This window comes from Trachypithecus francoisi, unplaced genomic scaffold (assembly GCF_009764315.1).
Source record: "Trachypithecus francoisi isolate TF-2019V2 unplaced genomic scaffold, Tfra_2.0 Lachesis_group1, whole genome shotgun sequence".
NCBI classification, from domain to species: Eukaryota; Metazoa; Chordata; class Mammalia; order Primates; family Cercopithecidae; genus Trachypithecus; species Trachypithecus francoisi.
Window position 1 is genome coordinate 120,412,629 of NW_022681454.1, and position 24,093 is coordinate 120,436,721.

The 24,093-nt window shown below is 37.2% G+C and overlaps 1 long non-coding RNA gene across 1 annotated transcript in view; it reads left to right on the forward strand.

Moving 5' to 3' along the window:
• Positions 1-24,093, forward strand: part of LOC117085882 — a 232,787-nt gene that overhangs the window by 157,412 nt on the left and 51,282 nt on the right. Inside the window, exon 3 of the long non-coding RNA XR_004438117.1 lies at positions 11,056-11,254. This is a non-coding gene — a long non-coding RNA (uncharacterized LOC117085882). The remainder of the gene's footprint in view (positions 1-11,055; positions 11,255-24,093) is intronic.

Below are 24,093 nucleotides of genomic sequence, written 5' to 3' on the forward strand. Positions count from 1 at the left end.
TTTAATTTGAATTATCTGTTTTCCCTTCATTCTGTCATAAGGAGTCTCTCATTTGAGTTTCTATTGTATGCTGATCCTGTATTAAGGGATTTGAATTTTTCCTGATTAAATAACAAAATTTTGTATTGTGCTATACCATTCCTTAGGGCTCCACTTTGAATAAAAAACAGCCAGTGGCTTTCACTTTTCATCCTAGATTTTGTCTAGTGCAACACTTTCTAAACCCTCCGTAAATCCCTGTAGTCATGACTGTGTAGACATACATTGTTACAGAGGCACTCTGCCCTTTTTTCTGCTTTTGGAGAATAGGTGCAAAATTTTCCCAAATTCTAAGACAGTTTTATTGAATAGGACAGTCACCTTATAAAATGGCGATAAGCATACATGACCCTCCTACATATCTCAGTAGCTGTATAGTTCTGCTTTGAGCTGCCTGATTAATTGACTCCCCAAGTCCCTCCGTAAATTCTTGATTAGTTAAGATTCCCCACATTCCTGACTTTTCCTTGAATTCTGTAGTCTCTAAAATTTGACTTACTCATCCTGACTGTTGCCTACTCTTTAAATATCTTAGTTTGGAGCCCTGATTGACAGTCCCTGCATGGTTGTTCTTCAAGCACATATGAACGTTACATTCTCATGTGCCCTAGAACTGTGGGTTTGTTTGGTGTCTTTTAAATAATTCATAGAGAAAAAATGCAGGAAACTCAAACAAGATAGATAATATGATATAAAACAATGTTTAGAATATGGTCCTTCTTGCCTGGGCGTGGTGGCTCACACCTGTAATCCCAGCACTTTGGGAGGCTAAGGAGGATGGATAATGAGGTCAAAAGATCAAGACCATCCTGGCCAACATGGTGAAACCCCTTCTCTACGAAAACTACAGAAGTTAGCTGGGCGTGGTGACACGCACTACTCAGGCACTTCCCGAGTAGTCCCAGCTACTCAGGAAGCTGAGGCAGGAGAATCGCTTGCACCTGGGAGGTGGAGGTTACAGTGAGCCAAGATTGCACCACTGTACTCGAGCCTGGTGTCAGAGCAAGACTCCATCTCAAAAAGAAAAAAAAAAAAAAAAATAGCGGGCGTGGTGGCACACACCTGTAGTCCCAGCTACTCAGGAGGCTGAGGCAGGAGAATCGCTTGAACCTGGGAGGGAGAGGTTTCATTGAGCTGAGATCGCATCACTGCACTCCAGCCTGGCGACAGTGCAAGACTCCGTCTCAGAAAAAAAAGAAACAAAAAAAGAAACAAACAAACAAACAAACAAAAAGAATATGGCCCTTCTCTTCAAAAGAAGGACTGACAGTAAAAGGATTTCCATTTTCAGTGGCAATACCTTTGATTATTAAGGATGTTCATCACTTCACTTTGTGAGGCAGGAAGAATGACTTATCCAAGTCATTCATTTTGTTATGAAAAGAATATTTTATTCGAGTGGGCACATTCATTCTTCCACATTGAGCTCTGTGGACTCCTAGATGATATGAGGATACTAACTAGATCTAGATAACTCCTAATTCTCTAGTGTCCCTGTCTTCACCCTCCTGCTCTCAGGCTTACCAAATTATGGACATGACTCATTTTTCTCCATATTCTGTTACTCATACATCTTGACGAATATTCAAACAATGTGGCAAAGATTGAGCAGCGCTTTTTCTTTTTCTTAACTCTAAACTTCTTGATGGTCTGTTATCTTCTGGGCTTCCCTTCTTCATCCACCTGTTTCTCTTATTTGCTTTTGAGCTTCATTAGATCTCCCATTATGATAGTTTTCTTCTCTACAAAAGTGCAAAAGAGAAATGAAACATAAATACTTTCTCCTCTATCTAGATATAAGGAGTTTGCCAAATTGCAACATCAGAGGAAACAGTCCCCACAAGACTGCTCTCACCTCTGGACAGCAATTGCAAGTTCAGAGATTTCCCAAAACCACACTCAGTTTTGGTAACCTGCTATTATGACTCACAGAACTCAGGAAAGTGCTATATTTGTGATTAGTTTTCTATTGAAAGGAGGCAAATGAGAACTGGTCAAAGAAAGAGACACACTGGGCAAATTCTGGGAGGCAAAGTTTCTGGTCGTCTCCCGGTGGAATCCTGGATGGCATTACCTCCTCCAGGCTACTATGTGAGACAATACTCAACGAGTGCTGTCCAGGAGGGAGCCTCACTTGATCTTCAGTATCTAAAGTTTTCATGGGAGCTTCATTATGTGGGAATAATTTATTGCCTTGTTTCCAGCTCTCCTCCCTCCCTGGAGGTTGGGTTGACACCATGTGTTCCAAGGGGTCCACCATAAATTACTTCATTAGCATAAACTGTTCAGATGTGCTTGAGGGTTCATTATGAATAACAAATACACTCTTACGCGCAGAAGTTCCAAGGGTGTAGAGATCACCTCCTGAAAGCCAGAATTCATTCTTACACAGTAGTTAATATAAGTTAAGAAAATCTATCACTCTTTTAACTAACATATTTTTATAATATATTAATATGTATTATATGATATATTATAACATATTCCATTTATAGTAAATAAATATGTATGATATGAGATCAAGATATCTGTGAAAATGATCAGTTGTTTGGATTATGAACTCCGAATGATATTTTCTTTTGAAGGATGTTTTACACAGTCATGGGATGAAGCAAGTTACCATAAGAGGTATCATTATATATACAGTATTAGCACACCTACTATAACCTCATTTTGTGGGAAGATGCCTCCAAATCTTTCATTTATTTATTAATTGGAATTATTTCATTCCTTTACAATTTAAAATGCATTACTTGAGAATCTAGGGTGGGTCAGGCACTATGTTATAAATTTTGTGATGAGAACAACATAGTTCCTGTCTTTGAAGAGCTACCATTCTATTGCAGGAGACAGTGAGAAAAATTGTAATACAATACCATAAATGCTATACTAGTCATGAACCGTATACTATGGGAACTAAAGGTAAGTACTTTCATTGAATTCATGAGTAAGAAGTATCATCCTGGAAACAAGTTTCTTATGTCTGTCACATTGTATGTATAGTACTGGACACATTCCAATGTTAAAATTAAAGTTTAATTATATAAGTTGGCATAAAGTTTTCATCTGTGTAGCCACTAAAATAGAAGTTGCTATTATATTTAATAGCTCCTTTTAAAAGCACCAAACTGTTTTACTTAACAAAAAAATCATGAACACATTTTTTCATCAACTGCCAACAAAGTCTTCTGTTTGTATCATATTTCCAAGGAATTTCATCTTGTTAGTAAGTCTGTTTTGAGGGCTAATTTTGTCCTTACTATATTCTCAAAAGGAGAAAAATCAGAATTCTCCTTTCTGGTTATCTATGGAATCTAGTATCTTGTTAGCTTCGTAATCATGTTTCATTAACTTCCCCAAGTACGTGCAAAATCCTCTGAGAAACTGTACATTTCAGAGCTATATAAGAAGGGAATCATATATTTTGATCTTTAATTAAATGTGGTTAACATTGATTGTATAGTATTTTATTCTTTTATTATTTCATGTGTTAAACCTTTAACAGTTTCAAGTCTTAGCAATAAGATAAAAATCCTTGAAGAAAATTATCATGTAACATTATATGCATAGTAGTTACTCAGATATTATTGAATACAGGAATATGAAAGTATTTTGCTAAAAATATATTCTCCTAGAAGACTTTCCAAACAAATTATATCAGGATAATGTAAGAGAATGACAGGGAATATTGAAGAAGGTGCTCTTCCAATGGCTTTGCGTGTAATAACTTATTTAATTCTCTTAACAATGAGATAGATATTAGTCTTATAAATGCTATCTTAGCAGGGTCTCTAAAATATATGCTTTTTCCTCTACTTTTGACTCAAGTGACAAATAATAAGAAAATGTTATTATCCAAAACTTGGAAGTATAGGAAAAAATAACTGTGACTTACATTGTTAAGTGATGGCATTGTCTAACAAGCTCACCTAAAGGTCTTCTGTCTTAAGAATGTAACTTTCCTTGACTTGCTATTTATTGGTATCCATGACAACATTGTATAGCTTTGTAAGCACAGATCTTAACTTGCAGAAAGCCAAGAGGGTGCATGTGTTTATTTTTCTGGTAGGAATGCAAATGGTTTCAGCCCAGTAACAAAGATCACCTCAAAGTTCATGTCTCTGGCCCTGTCAGACAATACTCTGTTTTTGTTGTTGTTATTCTAATTTAGCAATCTCATTCCAGATTTATTCTTTTCTTTCACTAACTCTGTATACATGGGTCAGTATGTTTTAGTATAATGACCAGCCAAATAATGCCCTTGTGGATTTTCTTAACAAATTCAATAAAACTTTGACTATGCATCTACATGAGAATGATATTGTCTTAAGATTTTGAAAACTATGTTTGACAACAAATGACCACTTTCTTGAATTCTTACTGCACTAATCCATTTAGGCTGCTATAACAAATACTAGTAAACTAGGTGGCTTGTAAACAACAAATGTTCATTTTTACCGTTCTGGAGGCTGGGAAGTCCAGGACCAAGGTGCTGGCAGATTAGTGTCTGGTGAAGGCGCATTCTTCATAGACAGTGCCTAGCCGTGCCCTCACATGGTGGATGGGGCTAGCTAGCTTTCGGAGGTCTCTTTGAGAGCACTAATCCAATCACGAGAGCTCCACTCTTGTGACTTTATCACCTACCAAAAGTTCCCACATCCTAATTCCACTGCCTTTGGGGTTAGGATTTCAATAAATAAATTTTGAGGAGACAAATGTTCGGATCACAGCACCTGTTAACAGGTTAACTCTCCTATAATCTCTGCCCCAACTTGCTATCAATCTTGTATTTCACTTTTTTTTTTTTTTTTTTCAGATGGAGTTTCACTCTGTCTGTCGCCCAGGCTGGATGGAGTGCAGTGGCACGATCTCTGCTCACTGCAACCTCCGCCTCCCAGGATCAAATGATTCTCCTGCCTCAGCCTCCTGAGTAGCTGGGATTACAGGCGCCTGCCACCACACCCAGCTAATTTTTGTATTTTTAGTAGAGAAGAGGTTTCATCATGTTGGCCAGGAACTCCTGACCTCTGGTGATCCGCCCACCTTGGCATTCCAAAGTGCTAGTATTACAGGCATGAGCCACCATGCCTGGCCTTATATTTCACTTTTAACCCAGCTCCAAAACAAAATAAAACCATTGCTCCCCAGGGCAAGCCAGGATTCAATGTGAAACTCCAGATACTCTGTGCTAGATTTTCAGGACTGCCATAACAAACTGTCACAAACTTAGTTTATTAATACGGTGGAAAATGGAAACTTATTCTTTCACAGTTCCGGAGAACAGAAGTCCAAAATCAAGTTCTTGGTAATACCATACTCCCTCTGTGGGCTCTAAGGAAGAATTTTTTTTTTTTCCCCTTTCAGCTTCTGGGAGCTATTAGTATTACTTAATTTGTGGATGCAAAATTCCAGTTTCTGCATCCATCTGTGCAGTGCCTACTCCTCTTCCGTGTTTTCTCCTCCCCGTCTGTCAAATATCCTTCTGTTTTACTCTTGTGACATCTGTCATGGCATGTAGGTCCACCCAGACAATCAAGGATGATCTTTAAATCTCAAGATCTTTAACTTAGTTACATCCGCAAAGATCCTTTCCCCAAATAGCTAACATTCAGAAGTTCTGGGAATTAGGATATATTCATATCTTTTGGGGGACTACCATTCAACCCACTATGCTGCCACATCCAGCCACAGCTCAACTCTCTATGCCTACCTCCCAGTGTTTCTTGATAAGTATTTCTGTTTATTTCTTGATCCCTCTCCTATCCCTAACCCACAGACTTTACTCTTTACAACGTGTTGCTTTTGTTGATCATGGAGTTTCTCTGCCTAGTACAGCTCCCTGCTCCTTTTATGTATCTAGTGTCCAATCTTCCTTCAAGCAGGCTTCCCCGTCCCCATCCCCAGCTTCCCCGATTCCAGGCCGAGTCTGGTGCTTTCTCAGATGCTCTCACTGCACTGTGAACATACTCTTATTCTGTTGCTTCCTGAATTTCATTGGCTGTCCCCTTCTGTGTATATCTGTATCCTCCATCAATCTTTTCCTCAAAGAGCACAAACTGTGCACAACCTCACTCAGTGTCTGTCAATAACAGGCATTTACTAAGGGTTATTAGATCGGTCTCTTACTCAAAACCTACTTGTTTTTAAAATTTAGCTGACAACTTTCTTTGTGTTTAAACAAATCTAGCATGTTAATTATAATTTATTTTGTGTTCTGGTATTCCTCAGCTATCTTTCTTGTGCTTGGTTGGTTCACCTAAGTTATTAACTTTAGAGGATAAAATTCATGTCTTCTGTGGTAGATGCATTGGGAACGCAGAAATAGCTCACTAGATTTGTTCACTTAATCCCCAGTGGAAATATAAAAAATATACCTTGGGAGGAAGATAACCTGGCTTAAGTTTATCTTTTACTTTTCTCCCCATTAGAGAAAGTCAGCCTTCTTAACAGTTTACTAATGCTTTAGAACTAAGAAAAGTTGTGTTCCAATCGGAATTTCTAGTTTCTGGGTTTTAACAAACTGTCAGCTTTCATAAAGCACGTTGGTAGAATTTAATTTTCCTTCCCTATTTTATATCTTAATCATAACCACAGTACAAATAATTTGTTGTTTCAAAATCTCCATTCACTCAGACATTTTATTCTTGTTGACCTTGGCTTATGCAATTTGGGTGGAAAGAATCACTAACTAGGAGAGGAATATTTGAACTTTGATTTTATGTTTCAGACAAAGTCTTAACTGAGACTTCAGCCACAGGAAAGCATGAAATTATTATCTGCCTACTTTGGAAAAACCACCAGTTTAAAATATAAAAGAATTGTATCGTGTGATAGCTTACTCTAAGAAACTTTATTTTCTATTCTTAACTATTAAATGAATATTTGGGCAATGGAAAATTTTTGTTTTCTATGGCCTTATGAATGTTAGCCTTAAAATCGTTTAAAAAAAATCACCTGGTGTCAGATATCATTAAAAACTCCTTATTTGTGCCAGATTAACTGAAAACTTTGGCCCCAGATAAATTGGTGGATTTTGGCCAAGTTTTAGGCAAACTTGGGTCTTTCTTTATTTCAGGTAGAAAGAACGTAAAGCTCTATGGATTCTTGCCCTCTGAACTAAACCAACTAAAATTCAACAATTTGGCCATGATTTCCTTAAAGGTTTCATATATTTTTTTGGCTATAAAATGTAAACCCAGGTCAAGAGGCATATACTGAAACCTCAATTTTAGTAAGAAAAATATTTATGAACTAAAAGTGGAAATTCTACAGAAACTTGGCTTAGGAGAAAACTTTAAAACTGGAACAATCAACTTAGACTATTTGGGAGAAGTGAATCTTTCAGTGTAATTTGCTCTCTTTTTCTGTTCTCATAATTTTAAAGAGCTTTACGCTAACAGGATTCTATGCTGCATTATAATATTTTGATAGGTTCTGTAGAGAAACTTCTCTTATTTTTTCCCTTTGCCTTTAATGTTTTGACTCTTTAATTTGAATCACTCTTTTATTTCTTTTTAATGCTTTTCTGTTATGAGGAACTTAGCAAATTTCCCTCAAGGACTGAATCAGAGGGAACAGTGAGTGAATCCAGGCAATATTGCCCTCCATATTATGCTCCCTTGTGATCCTTGTGTTGACCACTTTTTCTAGACAAGGACACAGCTCTGTAACATAGCATGACTGAAGATGAGTTTCTTGTGTTTTGTGGAAACACTCCCCAAGAGGTGAGGAGGTGACCTCTATCCCTCCCCTTTGTCTAGACTTCTCAGTCCTGGAGCTCACAATTATTTCTAAAGAGTTTCTAACTGTTCTCACCAGGAGTGTGTTGAGCCGTTATGCAAATAAAACCTCAAGAGGTGCACCTAAACTTATCTGAAAAGTCTCCTGAAGATTCTTCAAACAACTTTTCTCTCCTTTCTTTTTTTTCCAGTAACCACTTTACCCCTTTCCACGAAGATTTCTATGCCTTAGAACAAAGTTGACCTCATCTTGAAGAGAAGATAGAGGGGAGATAATGCCTGTCAACATGTATCACAAAATGTTGCTCCACTTACTGACGAATTAATAAAAAGTCATCTGTACTCTCTTCTGATGCCCATCATCTGCTCCCGTAAGCCTTATTTCCCACTGTTCTTCTTTGTAATGTATACTCTAGTCAAAAATTTGACTCTTGCTATCATTCATTAATTCCTTCAATCAGTGAGTGTTTTTGAGTGTCCACTATGTGCCAGACACTATTCTAGCCTCCAAAGATCCCTTAAAACAAGCGAAACAAAAACCAGACACATTTCATGGTCTCCTGGACCCCATATTTTAGTATAGCCTGGGCATTCCAGCTTTGTACCTTTCTCTTCTTTGGTGGTCCCTCCTTAAGTATTGCCAGTCCTAACTTTCAACTAGTCCCTATGTTTCAAAGTTGTCTTGAATCCACAAAGTGTCTTAATAAATAGACTTACTCTTAACACTTGCAAGGCTGCGAGGCCTAGGATTGAAGTATGAATGAAATCTACATACTATTTGCATAAATATTTAAAAGCTACAAGTTCAACTAAAAACCCTGATAGCTATGTAATTTCAAAATTTAAAAAATGTGTAAGGCTGTGGTGTTTATTTGTCTAAAAGTTGGCAAAGTATCCGAGATTACTACATGTATTTTTGAGCATATCTGGGTATTCTGTGTTGATTAGCTCTTAAAAATTTTAGATGTTTAATATTTCAGAATGTTGCTCAGCTTCCCTGTGCACCTATTGAAACATGCTAATTTACTAAAGTATGAATGTGTCCACATGCCACACCTGGAACCTGCGGAGAAGAACAGCTCAGCAACAGCTGGGAAAGATGCTTCATTATCAAGAACCCTTTGCACCCATACTGAGAAGAACTGTACAAGTTAATTAATTTGTGTTTTCTCTTACCTAAAACTCTTCTGCTGCTCACATGTTTCCCAACAAAGTAGTATCATCTCTGAAGTCAGCAGCAGCTGGCCTGATGCCATTTCATACCATTCTCATGCAGTCATCTTTTGTTCTGGGGACAAATGACAAGAGGTTTGAGGAGTTGATTATTTGGGACTTGAAGGAGGTTTGACATGAGAACCTGCATTTAAAACCACAGGTTGGGCTCTGCTTGCTGGACCCCAGGTGACGATGTATCCATGTATTCTGTTATAAATCTGGGTTTGTATGTTCATAATGTGTAGCACTCTCTAAAGCATGAGACCCAAAGGAGGATATTCTTACACAGGCCCGAAGGTAATACTTTCTGAAGGAAACTTTACTTGGTTTAGGAGTGATCTATAATTCTGAAATCTCTAAACACTGCATTTTTTTGTAATGCCTGGAAAAATGTGAGAAATACTATAATACTTTGCCCACATGTCATATCGCCTCATAGAAAAAAAGTAGTATTTTATGAGTATGAAAGATACTTGTTTTTTTCCACCACCATCTATGCTCAATAGATTCAAGATTATAGAGCGTTATTTTAAAAAGTATTGAACTAAACTAAGTACAAAAATGCGAATAACTGTAATTCATAATCCTTGTTTTCTTAAATTTAAGAATAAGTTTTCTACATCTCTGTGACGGTGTAATTAACAACTCCCACCACCAAATGGCAAATGTGAATTGCAGTGTGGGTGGGAGAGGAGTGAGGGGAAGAAGAAGAGTGAGAATTGGTTTAGTTTAAGAGGAAACTGGGAAATACTAATGGAAAAGCTCAGAAGGAAATAAGAGATACAGGATTAGAAGGCAAGGCAGAGATTAGGATTAGTGAATGATTTTTGCATTGTGGTTCAGAAATTATAATAATATTTGCCTCTGTGGTGATAATCAATACACTTCATAGGTGTTTCCTATGTGTTAATGATTCTATTGAATATTTTACACATACCAGTTCATTTAGTCCTTAGAACCACGTGAGGTTGATGTTACCACAGTCTTTCTCTTTGAGATCACGTAAATAAGACTTTGAGATGGTTACTTGCTAACAGAGCCAGGAAGTGAACCCAGGTGTATCTGACTGCAAAGCTTCCTTTTAATCACAAGGACATTTGAAGTCATTGGATAGGATTCAGGCTCCTTGGAATAGGGCAAATAAAAATAAAAGAAGAAAAGGACAGTTAGAGAATGGTAACATCTGGGAGAAGAAAAAGAAGCTTTATTAATTTGGCTAACTTATGAGTGAACAAAATCCCACTTGAATTGATTTAAGCAAAAGAGGAGATTTTAATGGAAGGCTAAGCTATGAAAGAATGGGACAACCATGATTGGAGAAAGGTCAATATCTTTTATAGTATCAGGAACCAAACCCCAGCATCAAGCTTCTTTCCCTGTCTCTTAGCTATGTTTCTTTTCTCCGTATGTCAAGCTCATTCTTATCTCTTTCTAAAGAGTTTTTTTCCATGTGGCAAGAACTCAGGTAACCAAAATTTCCAAAATTTTATAGCTTATGATTTCAGTCAACAGAGGCACATTGGAATGACTCTTTGGCTCTTGAGTCCAAAAATCAGGACGAGGTACTAATTGTCCCTGCCTAGGTCAAGACATACCAATAGCATTAGGATGCTTTTTGCTGCATAACAGAAAACACGAATAACCTCTTATTGTATATTTTTCTTATATAACAAGAAGTCTAGAGGGAGGGGCTCTAGAGTTGGTCAGGAATAAATGATGTCAAGGGGCAGATTATCTAGGATTCTTTTAGCATTCTGTGTGGGTAGAAGCATTAATGCTGTTGTTATCATAGCCATATCCTTATGGTAGCATATGAAGCAGAAAAGAGGCAGGAAAAATAACTCTCCTTGTGTGACATTCTCTTTTTATTTGGAGAGAAATAACTTCATTTCAGAGTTAATGGGATCTGAACCTAATACAATTTTAGGATCTTCTTTAAGAAAAGCAGAAAAATATTAAAATTAAAAATGGGGCACAGGGCTTTGACTGGAGTCATTGTGAGTGTTGGCCTCTAAACTTCCTGGTAAATCAAGTCTCTGTTGAATTTCCTCTTTTGTTTCAGTGGTTGGAATGAGTCCCATGAAGGCAGATCACTTCTGACTGCAAGGAGCTTGGAAAAGCAAGTATCTGGATCTTTTACCAGCTAAATTTGGAGATAGGTATCTACCAGACTGGGGAAGAAGAGGAGAAGAATGGCTGTTGAGTGCAGATCAATTTGTTTCCACTGAAGTCTATGGATGAAATATTTATGCATAGCCAAGGTATAGAACTGTGTTGTAAAATGTGATTGATTTGGTGGTAACTATGTGGATGGGTGTGATAGGCTGAAGTGTCCCCCACCAATTTATGTCTACCTGGGATCTCAGAATGTGACTTTAATTGGAAATAGGGTCTTGCTGATGCAATTAGTTAACAACTTTGAGATGAGTCATACTGGGTTTTTGGTGGGTGCTAAATCCAATGGCTGGCATCCTTATAAGAAGAGAGGACACACAGACACACAGAAGAGAAGGCGATGCAAAGATGGAGGCAGAGCCTGGGGTTATGCTGACAGGAGCCAAGGAATGCCGGGGGACATTAGAAGCTGAAAGAAGCAGGGAAAGAGTTTCCTCTATAGGCTCAGAGGATGCATGGCCCTGCTGACACCTTGATTTCTGGCTTCCAGCCTCTAGAACTGAGAGAGAATTAATTTCTGCTGTAATAAATCACCCAGTTTGTGGTCATTTACTGTGGCAACCTTAGGAAACTAAAACGATAAGGTAAAGGGCAGTTATCAGAAGGAGCAGATGTGGTGCTGGTAGACAATCCCAAAGGTGTCCATTGTAGAATTCATAAAAGGAGCTTGGTAGCAGGTAGAGTCATAGCTACAGGATGAGAGCCAGGTTAGTATATTGCCTTGATGTTATGACAAGGCATGAGAATGTCAGTGCCAGGAAGAGTGTGCACTGAGAAGTTGAGAAGAGGGTAGGTATGATGAGACAGGAGGACAAGCACCTGGCCTTTCATCTAGACAAACTAATTCCTAAGCATTTCTACCTCCTTCCTGAGTCTGCCTGTGAATGTCCATCACGTGAAATGCTCGTCACCTCACTCTGCTTGACTTCCCTTTGTGAAACTGACATAGAAGGTACACTCCTTCAGTGTTCATGTCGGTGTGGTGGATGTGTGTGTGTGTGTGTGTGTGTGTGTGTGTGTATGTGTATAGAGTGATACTTTCACAATTTTTTAGATTTATTTTTGTGATAGAATTTTCTTTTTTTTTTTCTCACTCTGTCACCCAGGCTGGAGTGTAATGGGGTGATCTCAGCTTACTGCAACTTCCACCTCCCAGGTTCAAACAATTCTCCTGCCTCAGCCTTCTGAGTAACTAGAATTACAGGCGCATGCCACAACACCCAGTTGATTTTTTGTATTTTTAGTAGCGATGGGGTTTCGCCATATTGGCCAGGCTGGTCTCGAACTCCTGACCTCAAGTGATCTGTCCACCTCGGCCTCCCAAAGTGCTGGGATTACAGATGTGAGCCACCATGCCTGGCTGTGGTAAGATACTCATGAAGTTATTTAGGAGGTGTTTAATTAAAGACAATGGCATGCAATGTGTATCTTGTGGAGTCCGAGCATAAGAAAAATAGGAGACACTGATATTAAATTTTATATATAAGTCTTCTGTATTTAAATACAGTGATTTAATAAAATCTGTTATTTGGAGACAAAGAAGTATTTCACATATTTTCATTTTAGACATAAAGGAAATCAACTCCTTTGAAATACCAAAATTTATAACTTTATATTATTTTGACATAAATATACCTAAAACATATTGTATAGTTCCCTGGATTCTTATATAGAGTGCATCTTCTCCCTGCTGACCCAGGGTCAACATTAGACACATCCATTATTGTTCTGTGTGATATTACAATGTTCTGGGGCCTCTTTCCTAAAGTGCTGCTCTTTTCTCTTGCTGTGAGCTGACCAGCTGTGCCCTTGCCTGTTGCCAGCACGCTCCCCTCTCCTAGATCCCTGTTTTCCTCTAGTGCAGTTTTTAATTCATTGTGGCCTGAGAATCCAGATAACATAGCTAATTAGAAATGATCTAAATGTAAGAGTGAATGCCCCTGAGGGAGCATCTGTGGCCTTCTCTGTGAGTTTCTATGGGGATCTCTCCTTTGCATTAGATGCTGTAAGTGTTAGTGCATGGATGGCAGACCTGTTTTTCCTTTGCTTCTCAACACTCAATTAGATCCAACAAGCTAACGAAATTCATGACAGCATGCAGCAAAATTCTGTATAGGAAGTTTTTTTTCACTTCTTTACATAGTTTCCCATGTTCTAAATTAGTTGTTCTAATGTTATCTATGTGTTTTTGTTTCATCTTAGGATATCAGTGGGATAATATTAACTGCCAAAATAATTCATTAGTTGTAAAGCTCCATCCTGGGGAGTTATCTTGGCTAAACTGTGGATAATGTGCCACTTGGTTTAGACTGCCTAAAAGTCATTATGGTCAATGATTGACCCACAGCCACCATGTGAAAAACCTGGGGTTAACTAGAAAGTAAAAACTGCTGGAACAACCTGATTGTGCCAAGAGGTAGTATGTTAAATCTACGTAGAAGTAGCAGAAATTACAGGAAAAAAAGCCAGTGATTACCAGGATGTCACATTGTTTATGAATCAGGTTGCTGAGTCTTTGAATCTTGAGATGATATTTAAGTCAAAATTTCAAGAGTAGGAATTCTGAGGTCAGGATCAATAGTGTAGTTGGGTATTAGTCATTTGAATAAAAAGCCGGCTTTTGAGCTGACCCCTTTTCTCTTAGTTCCTTTTCCTAATTATCCTACTTTTCTCAAAAATGTCACTCACAAACTCTTTTGCTGTGAGAGTTAATAGTGAGGTGCATAAAATACACATAAAAGTTTCAAAAGTGAAGTATAAATAGCCATAGCCTTTCAAAATATTATTCGGGTTTAGGAAAACAAGTGCCTTTACACATCATTCGAGCACCGGAGGATGATTCTAACTGCAGATAGGCCTTTAAATAAGTGTGAGTTTGCTGCTGCTTCTCAACTCCCAGTTGGATACTGAAAAAAAAAAAAAAAAAAAAAAAAGGATCTTTCTCAATTTCCTGTTCTTGTGCCTTATTAAAATCCTTCTGTTGCCCCCACCGCCACCCCTGCCTCTTTCTTCTTTTCCCATCTTTTTGTGTGGAGGATGTTATCCACAGTTCCCAGCAGTGATGATGCATTTGAGTCAGGAGGATGAGATTGTGACCCAGATACAGTGCATGAGAAATGAGTGATGGGAAGAGAGAGAATGACGGGCAGTGGAGGGATAGGGGGGCGGGGGGGGGGGGGCGGGAAGAGAGAGAGAGAGCACAGTGGTGAAGGGTTATGAGTTGTACAGTTATTTCTAGCTTTGAATGGTTTCCAAATCTCATACATTCACGGACAACCTTGCCAAAGCCCACAGCTGTCATGCATTTTCAACAGATTCCACAGGGCCTAGATGAGGTTTGAAGGCATTCCTTTGCTCTTACACATTAGCTAAAAGGAATTACCGTAACATCTGATATTGTGGAAGTGGGACATTTGCCATCCTGACCTTGCCCAAAGCAGTCCAGAAATAGGGGTCTAAGAATGTATTATCTCATATGGCCCCTAAAGGTCACCAGGGGCCTGTCGGTGGCGTTCTGAGAAAATGCAAGCACCCAATATGCTCTGTATTTGGAGAAACTGGGCTGCTTTGTATGGACACATTGGGCAGACACATGTTCCCATTGCTCGTTGGATGTTTGTCATAGGAAAGGCATGTTCCACTGGAGAAATTCCCAGCTGTCAGTAATGTGCTGATATACCACAGCCAATCATCAGAGGATGAGACAAATAAACAGGATGTTCACAATGTGTGTGATTGCATGAGTGTGTAACAAAACTTCTGCCCATTTCACAGCCTCATAATGGGATTGACATGCATTGCTTAATGCATCTGTCTGTTTAGGATAGAAACGCATAAATACCATGGAAACCATGTGTAAGAAAGCCCTTTCTTTGGCTCTATGGACTGTTGATATGACGGGATGAAATCTGGTATAAATTGGGAAAGAACATCGCTTTAATATTATGAGTTTGCTTGCTGGGAAGTGTCTTGGAGTCATCCAAACACAGATGAGAAAGAATAATCAGATAATCGGTAGCTATTGTGAGTTAACAAAAGGGGCTGAGTTGATATGAATATTTTTACATACCAGTGGCGTCATCTTCATTCTTTCTTCTTGTAAGACACTCATTAGTTGAATTATTTATATAAATGTACAGAAACGAGTCAAAGTTATGTCATTGCCCTTTTTGTTTGGATATGCTGCTACTGTTAACAATTAGTTTCTAAATATATTCCCGTGGAAGCAGTTGGGAAGGGGGAGTAGTGGTTCCTTCAACACTCATGTGTAGATAGGTTCTTGGAAAAATAACATCAGGTATCCTGTTAAGTGTCAGACCTTTTACTTCTCTGAGTATTCAAATTCCTTTTGCTCAAGGTGGCACATCCATTCATGATAATAACAGTAATAAATAACATTTATTGTACATTTCCTATTTGCTGGTACTGAGCCAAGCCTTTAACATGCATTAACTCTTTTAATTCTCACAAAAACATGTAAGATTGATACTATTATTATTACTATCATAATGATAAGAAAACCAGGGTTCAGAGAAGATGGTAGGCTTTTAAGAAGGTAGAGTTAGTAACAGAGCAAACTGGAGTATCTATATAGAGTACTGAATCCATGCATTTAACCATTTCACTACATTACCCTTGTGTTTCCCTGCTCTATGTGAAATTTGATTCTATTACAGTCTCTGGTGTTAATTACTTTATTGCATTGAAATGTGATTTGTATTTCCTTGAATAGGACTAATGCACAAAGATGATTTTGGTATCCTAGGGTCCATCTGTATTTCACCACCCTAGCACAGTTGAAGTTTGAGGAACATGCCATGAAGTCTTTGTAATGATTTTTCTCTGTTAAGTTTTGGTCTTTTAATTGTGGTTATTATGTGCTGCTTTTCAAACATTGCCCAAGATGCACTAATTTAGGAAAAAAATCCAATGTGTCAGGATGCTACCTCCTAATCAGGATGCTACCTCCTAGTAATGTTAACACTTTCAATAGGTTTTATGTGATAAAGACAGCATGAAAGAAAAGGAGTTCTGAGTGTACAGAATCTGTGTGTTTATATTGGTTTATGAGATCGTTAGAGACTTGTACTGCATCATCTGGTGGAAGGCAGTACCACATAATGGTTAGGACTTGGGCTTTGGAGTTTCACTACTTACGATCTGTGTGACCCTGGGCAGTTTTGTTGATGTCTCTGAGCCCATTTCTTTCATCTGTACAGTAGGTATAAGATAATATTTTTTATAAGATTATTGTTAGGATGAAGTGAGAGAATTCCTGCAAAATGCATGGCCCCAATAAGTATTTTAAAGAATGCTCTGAAATGCCTTTCAGCACTCTTCATTGCCAATTCTTGTACTGTTTCTCTTTGAGTCCTTATCACAATTAGACATACTGTATTACACTTGTTAAATGTTGTCTCCCGAAACTAGAATGTAAACTCCACAAACTCAGGTATGTGTCCTTCTCTCCTGTGCCCTCATGGCCTAGAACAGCACCTGACACAAGCTAGGCCCTTATGAATATTTGCAGATAAATAAATGACAGCTATTTTATTATCATCATCATTATCACTATTACTATGGCTCTTATTACCATGTGTTTCAGACTCAGACACCATGCTTAAGAAAATCCTAAAAATACTGTTTAGATTTGAATAGTTACCAAGAGGCTTAAGAAATATTTGATTTCTGATCATAGAGGTTTATAGGAACATCAGAGAACATTGAGTTTAACATCTTCAATTTATAAAATAAAAGACTTAGAATACTCCAAGGCCAAGTGATGTTAATTGGTCTTACCTTAGTCAAGAATTACCAAGTGGCAAATAAGAGCTAGGATCCAGGCTCCACCCCCAGTCCAGTAAGTTCTCTTTCTACTGTGCTCTACTGACATCTAACTTGGGTATCAATATGGCTCTCCATTCTTCAGCAGACCAAGCCTCAACCAAGGTGGAAACCATGGCCCTACTTTATCGTTGCATTTTACTCCAAACTTCTTGTCACCTTGTGTTGACTGGTCATGGCTGTATCTTCCAGGTGTTTCACAGGAATGGAATTTCTTTTTGATGATAAAATGTGCTCTAGTGACAAGTCATACATGGAGATGCCTGAGAACTGCAAGACACTGCTTGGGGCCAGGTAGAGATGCCCCTCTCCAGATAACTCAGTGTAAATTGGATACCTTTTATCAGCTCTATTTGGAGTCTTTTACTGGATTTGGGATCTCCAAAGCATTTCATTCTGAGAGAAAATCAAAACAATGAAAGCTATAAAGTTTATTACTCCTCTGGCTTAGAGCAGTTTAGGAAGAAAAATGTATGAATTCATTCAAAAAACTTATTAAGAGATAGTGAGAAATGGATGTGTGTGAATGGACCTCTTTTACCAATATTTTCAAGTTTCCCTCAAGGAGTTTACAGTCTAGCAAAAAATAGATTTTTCCAAATTAATCTCAGTGATACATAACATGGTAGTGAGAACATGGAGAGAGGAAATGAAAATAAAATTTTGAGGGAGCTTGGAGGAGGAAGAGATTACTTCCAGATGGTGAATTGAGATGTTCATGGAAGAGGCAGCATTATAACTGGATTGATGGATCAGTAGTATTCTTCCAATTTCATGCATCTTAGATGAAATATATTTTAAAGTTGATTTCTTAGGAAGTTCATTTACTTCCTGACATTTTATATTCTTATGTATGCCATACGATAGACACAAATGTGTATAATGTAATGTAACCGACATAGCTTATTTCTCAAAAGCAGGCATAATAATTAGGCATTATTATGTACTTTTTTCATAGCCACAATTATAAATAAATATATACATATATATATATATATTATTATTATTATTATTTTTGAGACGGAGTCTTGCTCTGTCACCCAGGCTGGAGTGCAGTGGCCAGATCTCGGCTCACTGCAAGCTCCGCCTCCCGGGTTTATGCCATTCTCCTGCCTCAGCCTCCCGAGTAGCTGGGACTACAGGCGCCCACCACCATGCTTGGCTAGTTTTTTGTGTTTTTTAGTAGAGACGGGGTTTCACCGGGTTAGCCAGGATGGTCTCGATCTCCTGACCTCATGATCCACCCATCTCGGCCTCCCAAAGTGCTGGGATTACAGGCTTGAGCCACCGTGCCCGGCCCACAATTATAAATATTTACATGAGTTTATAAATAATAGCATACCAAAAGAAAAAATTGTATCTTGTACTTACACACATGCAATATTTGGAGGCTCTACACATAGCTAAGATTATTTTTGGATGTTTGTGATTTGACTTACATAACTGTTTATGCTTAAGCCACAGAAAGTTTTCAAACTAAAGTCCATTTTGATAATAATGTGATGTATCGAAGGCATCCATGAGCTGAACTCATGTTCTTATACTGAAAGTCTTGGAAAACATTTACAATGTTTACAACGCCTTCACAGACTTTTTTTTTCTCCTTATAGATGTATCTTTCTACTTAAAATAGCTGCATTTATTTTAGTGGCTGATCTCTTCCCTGGAAATTATTTTTGAAAGTAAATATAATGTTAGTTAAATAAATATTTTAAGTTTTACTTCACATTTTCAATGTATTAAGCACTACATGGTAAGTAGAAAATTGAAAGTTTTTATTAATTTGATTAATGAAAACCATATTTTACATTTAGCAACCCCAAATTAAATAAAAACAATCGTAGAGGAATAATAAAGAATGTGATTTACATTGGTTTAGTGCCGGGATGGCTCTTCATTTTCTAATCTTCCCTTACCGTTTCGAGTTTGCCCTGTTCCTGGTCAGCTGGGAAGTTATCTGCTGTGGAGTTTCCTTTTTGCCTATTGCTCTTCTACCTTGGGGTGCTCTAGCTACCCATTTGGCTTGCTCGCTCCTAAAGCTATGACTGCAGCTATATAGTCTTTCGTGTTTCACTTGAAACATGCTGACAGATGTGCTGACTGAACATTTTAACCAGCACATTTATTCTGGCTTCTTCTGAAGCTGATGAAGCTACCAAAACAATTTTATGTTCCTTTGCTGATTAAGCTACCAAAACAATTCTGTGTTCCTCTGAAAAACAAAAGGACAAAACCCAAAACATGAATTAAATAGAGCCAATCTGGAAAATGTACAGCTTTAATAGAACATAAGAACTATGGTGTTCAGTGGCTTTTGGAGGCCACATTCTTTCATGTGGAGAGAACATGGGAACAGCTTACTGTCTTGCTATAGTTTGCTTTTACATTACTACTAGATCTTAGACTGGATTAGTCATTAGTATTTGTAATGAGTCAATAAAACTTAAAAAATATCTTGGGACAGTTTTCCTAAGCTCAGGAAACTATGAATATAGCTAGGAGAATGATTTATTTCCAAGTATTTTTTGAGCTGCTATTATGTGAAGAAGACTTATTTAAAGAGTAAATATTTTTGCAAGACATAGCCCCTGTCCAGGGGAACTGGTACACCATTGCTGAAACTGGTGTGGGGTCTTCCATGGTTGAAGGAAGTCAAGGCTGTAAGCCAAATTAAGGATTTTCTGGTTGCTGATAGAATATTAGAACTGAAGGGTCTTTCAGATATCATCTACTCCTCTAATTTTATTTTATGAATATGGTAACTGTAATTACTTCTCGAAGATCACCCAGAAATTTAGCAAGAAAGTCATATATGTACATATTTTTCTTTCCTCTAAATCTGATTTTTTTCATGATATAACATATATATTTATACTAATTTAAATGGGTCAAATGTAATTTAATTTTACTTTTATTAGTTTAGTGTATGTATGTATATGTGTATATATATAAAATATTAGTTCTCTCTGGGGATTGACATTGTACATATACATGTATATATATACACACACACATATTCTTTGCAATAAAAATGAGATCACACTTAAGCTACCGTTTTGCACCTCACTTATTCATGTAACTATTGCATGAATATTTTCAATGTGAATGAATATGTTTAGAATATTACTTTTATTGGGACTGCAAAATAGTCTATTCATCTTATATTTTAGAACATTTTACTTTAGTGTAACTTTTAAACACATTATTTAAGGTCAACATTCCCCTTTGTAAATCATTCCGCAAAAAAGAGCCACATAATTATATATTTATTCTCACTTCTTTCCTTTATATTTCCAGACCTAGAGTTTCTGGGTCAAAGGCAATACATACATGCAAGACTTTTGATCCACAGTGAGCCCACCAACAACACTTTCCACTCCCAATTTCAAAATCCATAGTTTATATTCAGTGCTGCAGGACTGTCAAATCTGGCAAGGGTTAACAGGTCTATAAAAAAATCCAAACAAAACTTCTCCAGCCAGAAATATAAAGTCACAATGGCTTAGTATCCACCCAGCAGGGCTGTCATTTCCTGAAATGTATTAGACGGACAGGTGGCATCGATTAAGCTCACAGAAGAAAAGTGTTTGTGATGGAGTCTCCCCATTTCCAACCTTCAAAGGCAAGAGGATGGTGATCTTAGATTTAGCAGTGGCTTCAGGAGGTGCCTTTGTCACATCCTCGTACATTTCTGACTCACATTTGCTAAAGTTGGGATGTAAAAGGCATATATGAATTTATAACAACCTAGAAGTCTTCAAATGTTCATTAGAGAGCAAATATATTTACTGCCTAGGGGTCATTGTGAGTCTCCTACTTCTTGTTTGAGTTTGCTTGCTGTGTGGATTGCTTATCAATATAAGAGTAAATAAGAGTTATAGTTTAACGGTTTACTGAAAGCTGCTAGATGTTTGCAATGAAAATACTAAATTCAGTGAGGTTTGCATCTATCTTTTAAAAGTAAGAGTAAACATTCTAATATTTAAAAAATGTCAGAGAGAAAAATGCACATGTACTCTTTTTTTCAATTTCAACCTCTGACATTTTGCTGCCTTATGTAGTACGTGCTCTTTGTTTTTCTCGGATAAGAAATAGCTGTAGATGGTTTTTCAAGCATATCGTTTTTAGGTAATGTTTTGAGATAATGGTGCTTCATGATAATAGTTGTAGACAGTTTCAAGCATGATGTTTGAGCATAGAAATTAATCTCTATTTGTGTTTCTGAAGCAGTGTGGAAATTCAAGGAAAATTGTTTTGTATTTGATTGTTTTATACCATCTGTGATTTGAATTTTGAATTTTTCATGTAAATTATTATATGCTATCTCTAAAGGTAAGATTATTTTCCAGTTAAGTGTTTCATAATCTAAGTAAATGCTAATAGAATTTTAGATTAAATTAATATTTAAAATAAATATATATGCAATTATTTTTCCATCTTTATTTTGTCTCTCAAGTATAAGCTAGTTCATATTTATAAAGGAAAACTGTCAATTTTAAATTTTCATTTTTGTTTACAAATTGATTTTTTTCTGATTATTGGATTCTAGCATAGCTCCAGGAAAGCTGATTAAAATTTTTATTATAGCTTGTTTTTGGATAATACAGATTTGTACTTGGTAAAGACACTCATATTAGTAAATATCATTTTAGATGAGCCTAGTCTACTTCACAAATGAAGAAGAGGATATTGCTGTACTCAAATATAGGAAAGGTACATTTTCATGGAATGGAGAGATGTGAGAAAAATAAAAAAGCCCACATAACATAGATAACTTCTGGCTCAGAGGAGACTCAGGCAGTAACTGTGTGACTATTGTGGGTGATCACTAGGTAGTATGAGGGTCTTAGCCACCTGTCTGGGTAGGGTATGCCCAAGTTAAGAGTTGTATACCACTTGCCCTTCACTCTCCCTGTCAACCCAAATGTTTGCTCTAGAGAACAGCTTCCCTCTGTTTCATCGGATCCCTTTTCTTCTCTAATTAACATCCGATGACCTCCAAACCATCGACATATTAATAATTCCAGATCCTTTCATTTACTCGTCACTTTTGTAATCATTATAGCTCTCATTTTTTGTAAATGGGATGTGTGTCTGTATTGCTTCCCTTATTAAACTACAGTCATGAATCTGGGATCATGGCTAATCTTGACTATGTTCCCTGGAACGATAAACAAAATAGTTATAAATCTGAGCATTTCTAAATAAATACAGTCCCTAAGGGGAATTTTATACCAAGTTCTTAAACATTATGTGGAAAATATATTTATTCATTGGATTAAAAGGAGAGGAAGAAAAAGAGATGGGTCTGAGCATTGCCGATATGGAGATATTGTTATATCCACTTACAGATGAGGAAATGGGGAGGGTTTTTTTCTGAGTTTCAGGACATTCAGAGACTTGGTCTAGGAAACATCATTAATAAATGGAAGCATTGGGACAAGAACTCAAAAAAAATATGACAGGAAAAACTCCTTCTCTTTGCCAATTCTAACATCTTCCTGTTCATTTTCTACTGGGCTTATCTTAACGAAGTGAAGTAATGCTTTAAAACCCCTTTTTACATTTTAAACTTTCAAAGCTTTGGTGCTTAAGATTTATAGTTCAGTAATTGATTTTACTTTATGGACTGAGAATTCTAGGGTGGATCATTCCACAGTAGTTTCCTTACTCACCTTATCTATAAAGATAGGGCCATTGAATATTTAATCTGGAAAGGATTCTAGGGATCACTTCATTCTGTACAACCATTATAGAAATTCTCTGGTTCTTAACAAAAATATCCAGTTAAAACCTGTTGTGAAAATAAGAAGACAATGATTTTTCATTGCAGTATAGGGCTGAAAATATCATTTTATTATTAGTAGTAGTATAGTATTATATTGGCTTTGTAGGCATGCCAGCTCACATAGTTATTTACTTGGTCATCATATATTATTTGAGGGTATAGTGACTATTCTAGGTTATATTCTTTTTTGGTTACTATGTCATATTTGTTTTCAAATGAAATCTAATTCAGACTGCCAATTCTTGTCAAGTAATGCCTAAATTGTAATACTTTACAGTGTTAAACACAACTTTCTACCAGCATAGTATAGAACATAATTTTATTAATAAAATATTAATAAAATGCAAACTGTAGAGAAATTGACAATTGCAGAAAGATGTCCCCAGAAAGCAGATCAAATTAAATGTCACAATAATTCCCCTCCAAATACAAACGTCTTTGACTTAAAAGAAAGACCTGCTTTATGATGTTATAAACATATCCTTCCCTGGAGCAGTATTGATAATTAATGCCACATACTCTTGGTTAGAATTATATATGAGTTTGGTCATAAATGTTCTCATGCACTTTAAATGTCAATAAAATAAATAGCCTTTATTATTTCAAAATGATTACTTGCTCCCAGACACTGCTACTTTGCAGGAGAGGATGGCTGCCTTGGCACATAATGAAGTATTACAGAGACATGCTGTAAACATTTGGAAGACACACTCCTAGCTCTCAGGCAATGCAGCACGGGGAGCATATAAGAGCATAAGGAATATGCTTGAAGAAACCCAATCCCTGTCCTTGCTTCCACTTGCGCTCTCATAAATCAGCCTGTTAATATCTTAAACTTAGAAATAATTTTTAAAAAGGACAATGTTCCTCTTTTGTGGCTTGCAGGGACAAGTGCTTTGTTTCTGGTCACTCTTACTTTCTAGATACAGCCTTCGTTATTGTTTTTGATTGGAAACAGGGAGTGTCTCGGTCTGTTGCCCAGGCTGGAGTGCAGTGGTGTGATCTCAGTGATCCTCCCACATGAGTCTTCTGAGTAACTGGGGTTACAGGCACATGCCACCATGCTCAGCTAATTTTTTTTCCATTTTTTTCTAGAAACAAGATTTTGCCATGTTGCCCAGGCTGGCTTTGAACTCCTGTCCTCAAGTGATCTTCCTGCCTTGGCCTCCCAAAGTGCTCAGATTATAGGTGTGAGCCACTGTGCCAAATTCTTTTGTTTTTAAGAAAATCCCCAAATGTTTAACTTCTGTAGGCAATTTTGTCTCAGATCAAGAGAGAAGGACTTATATATAT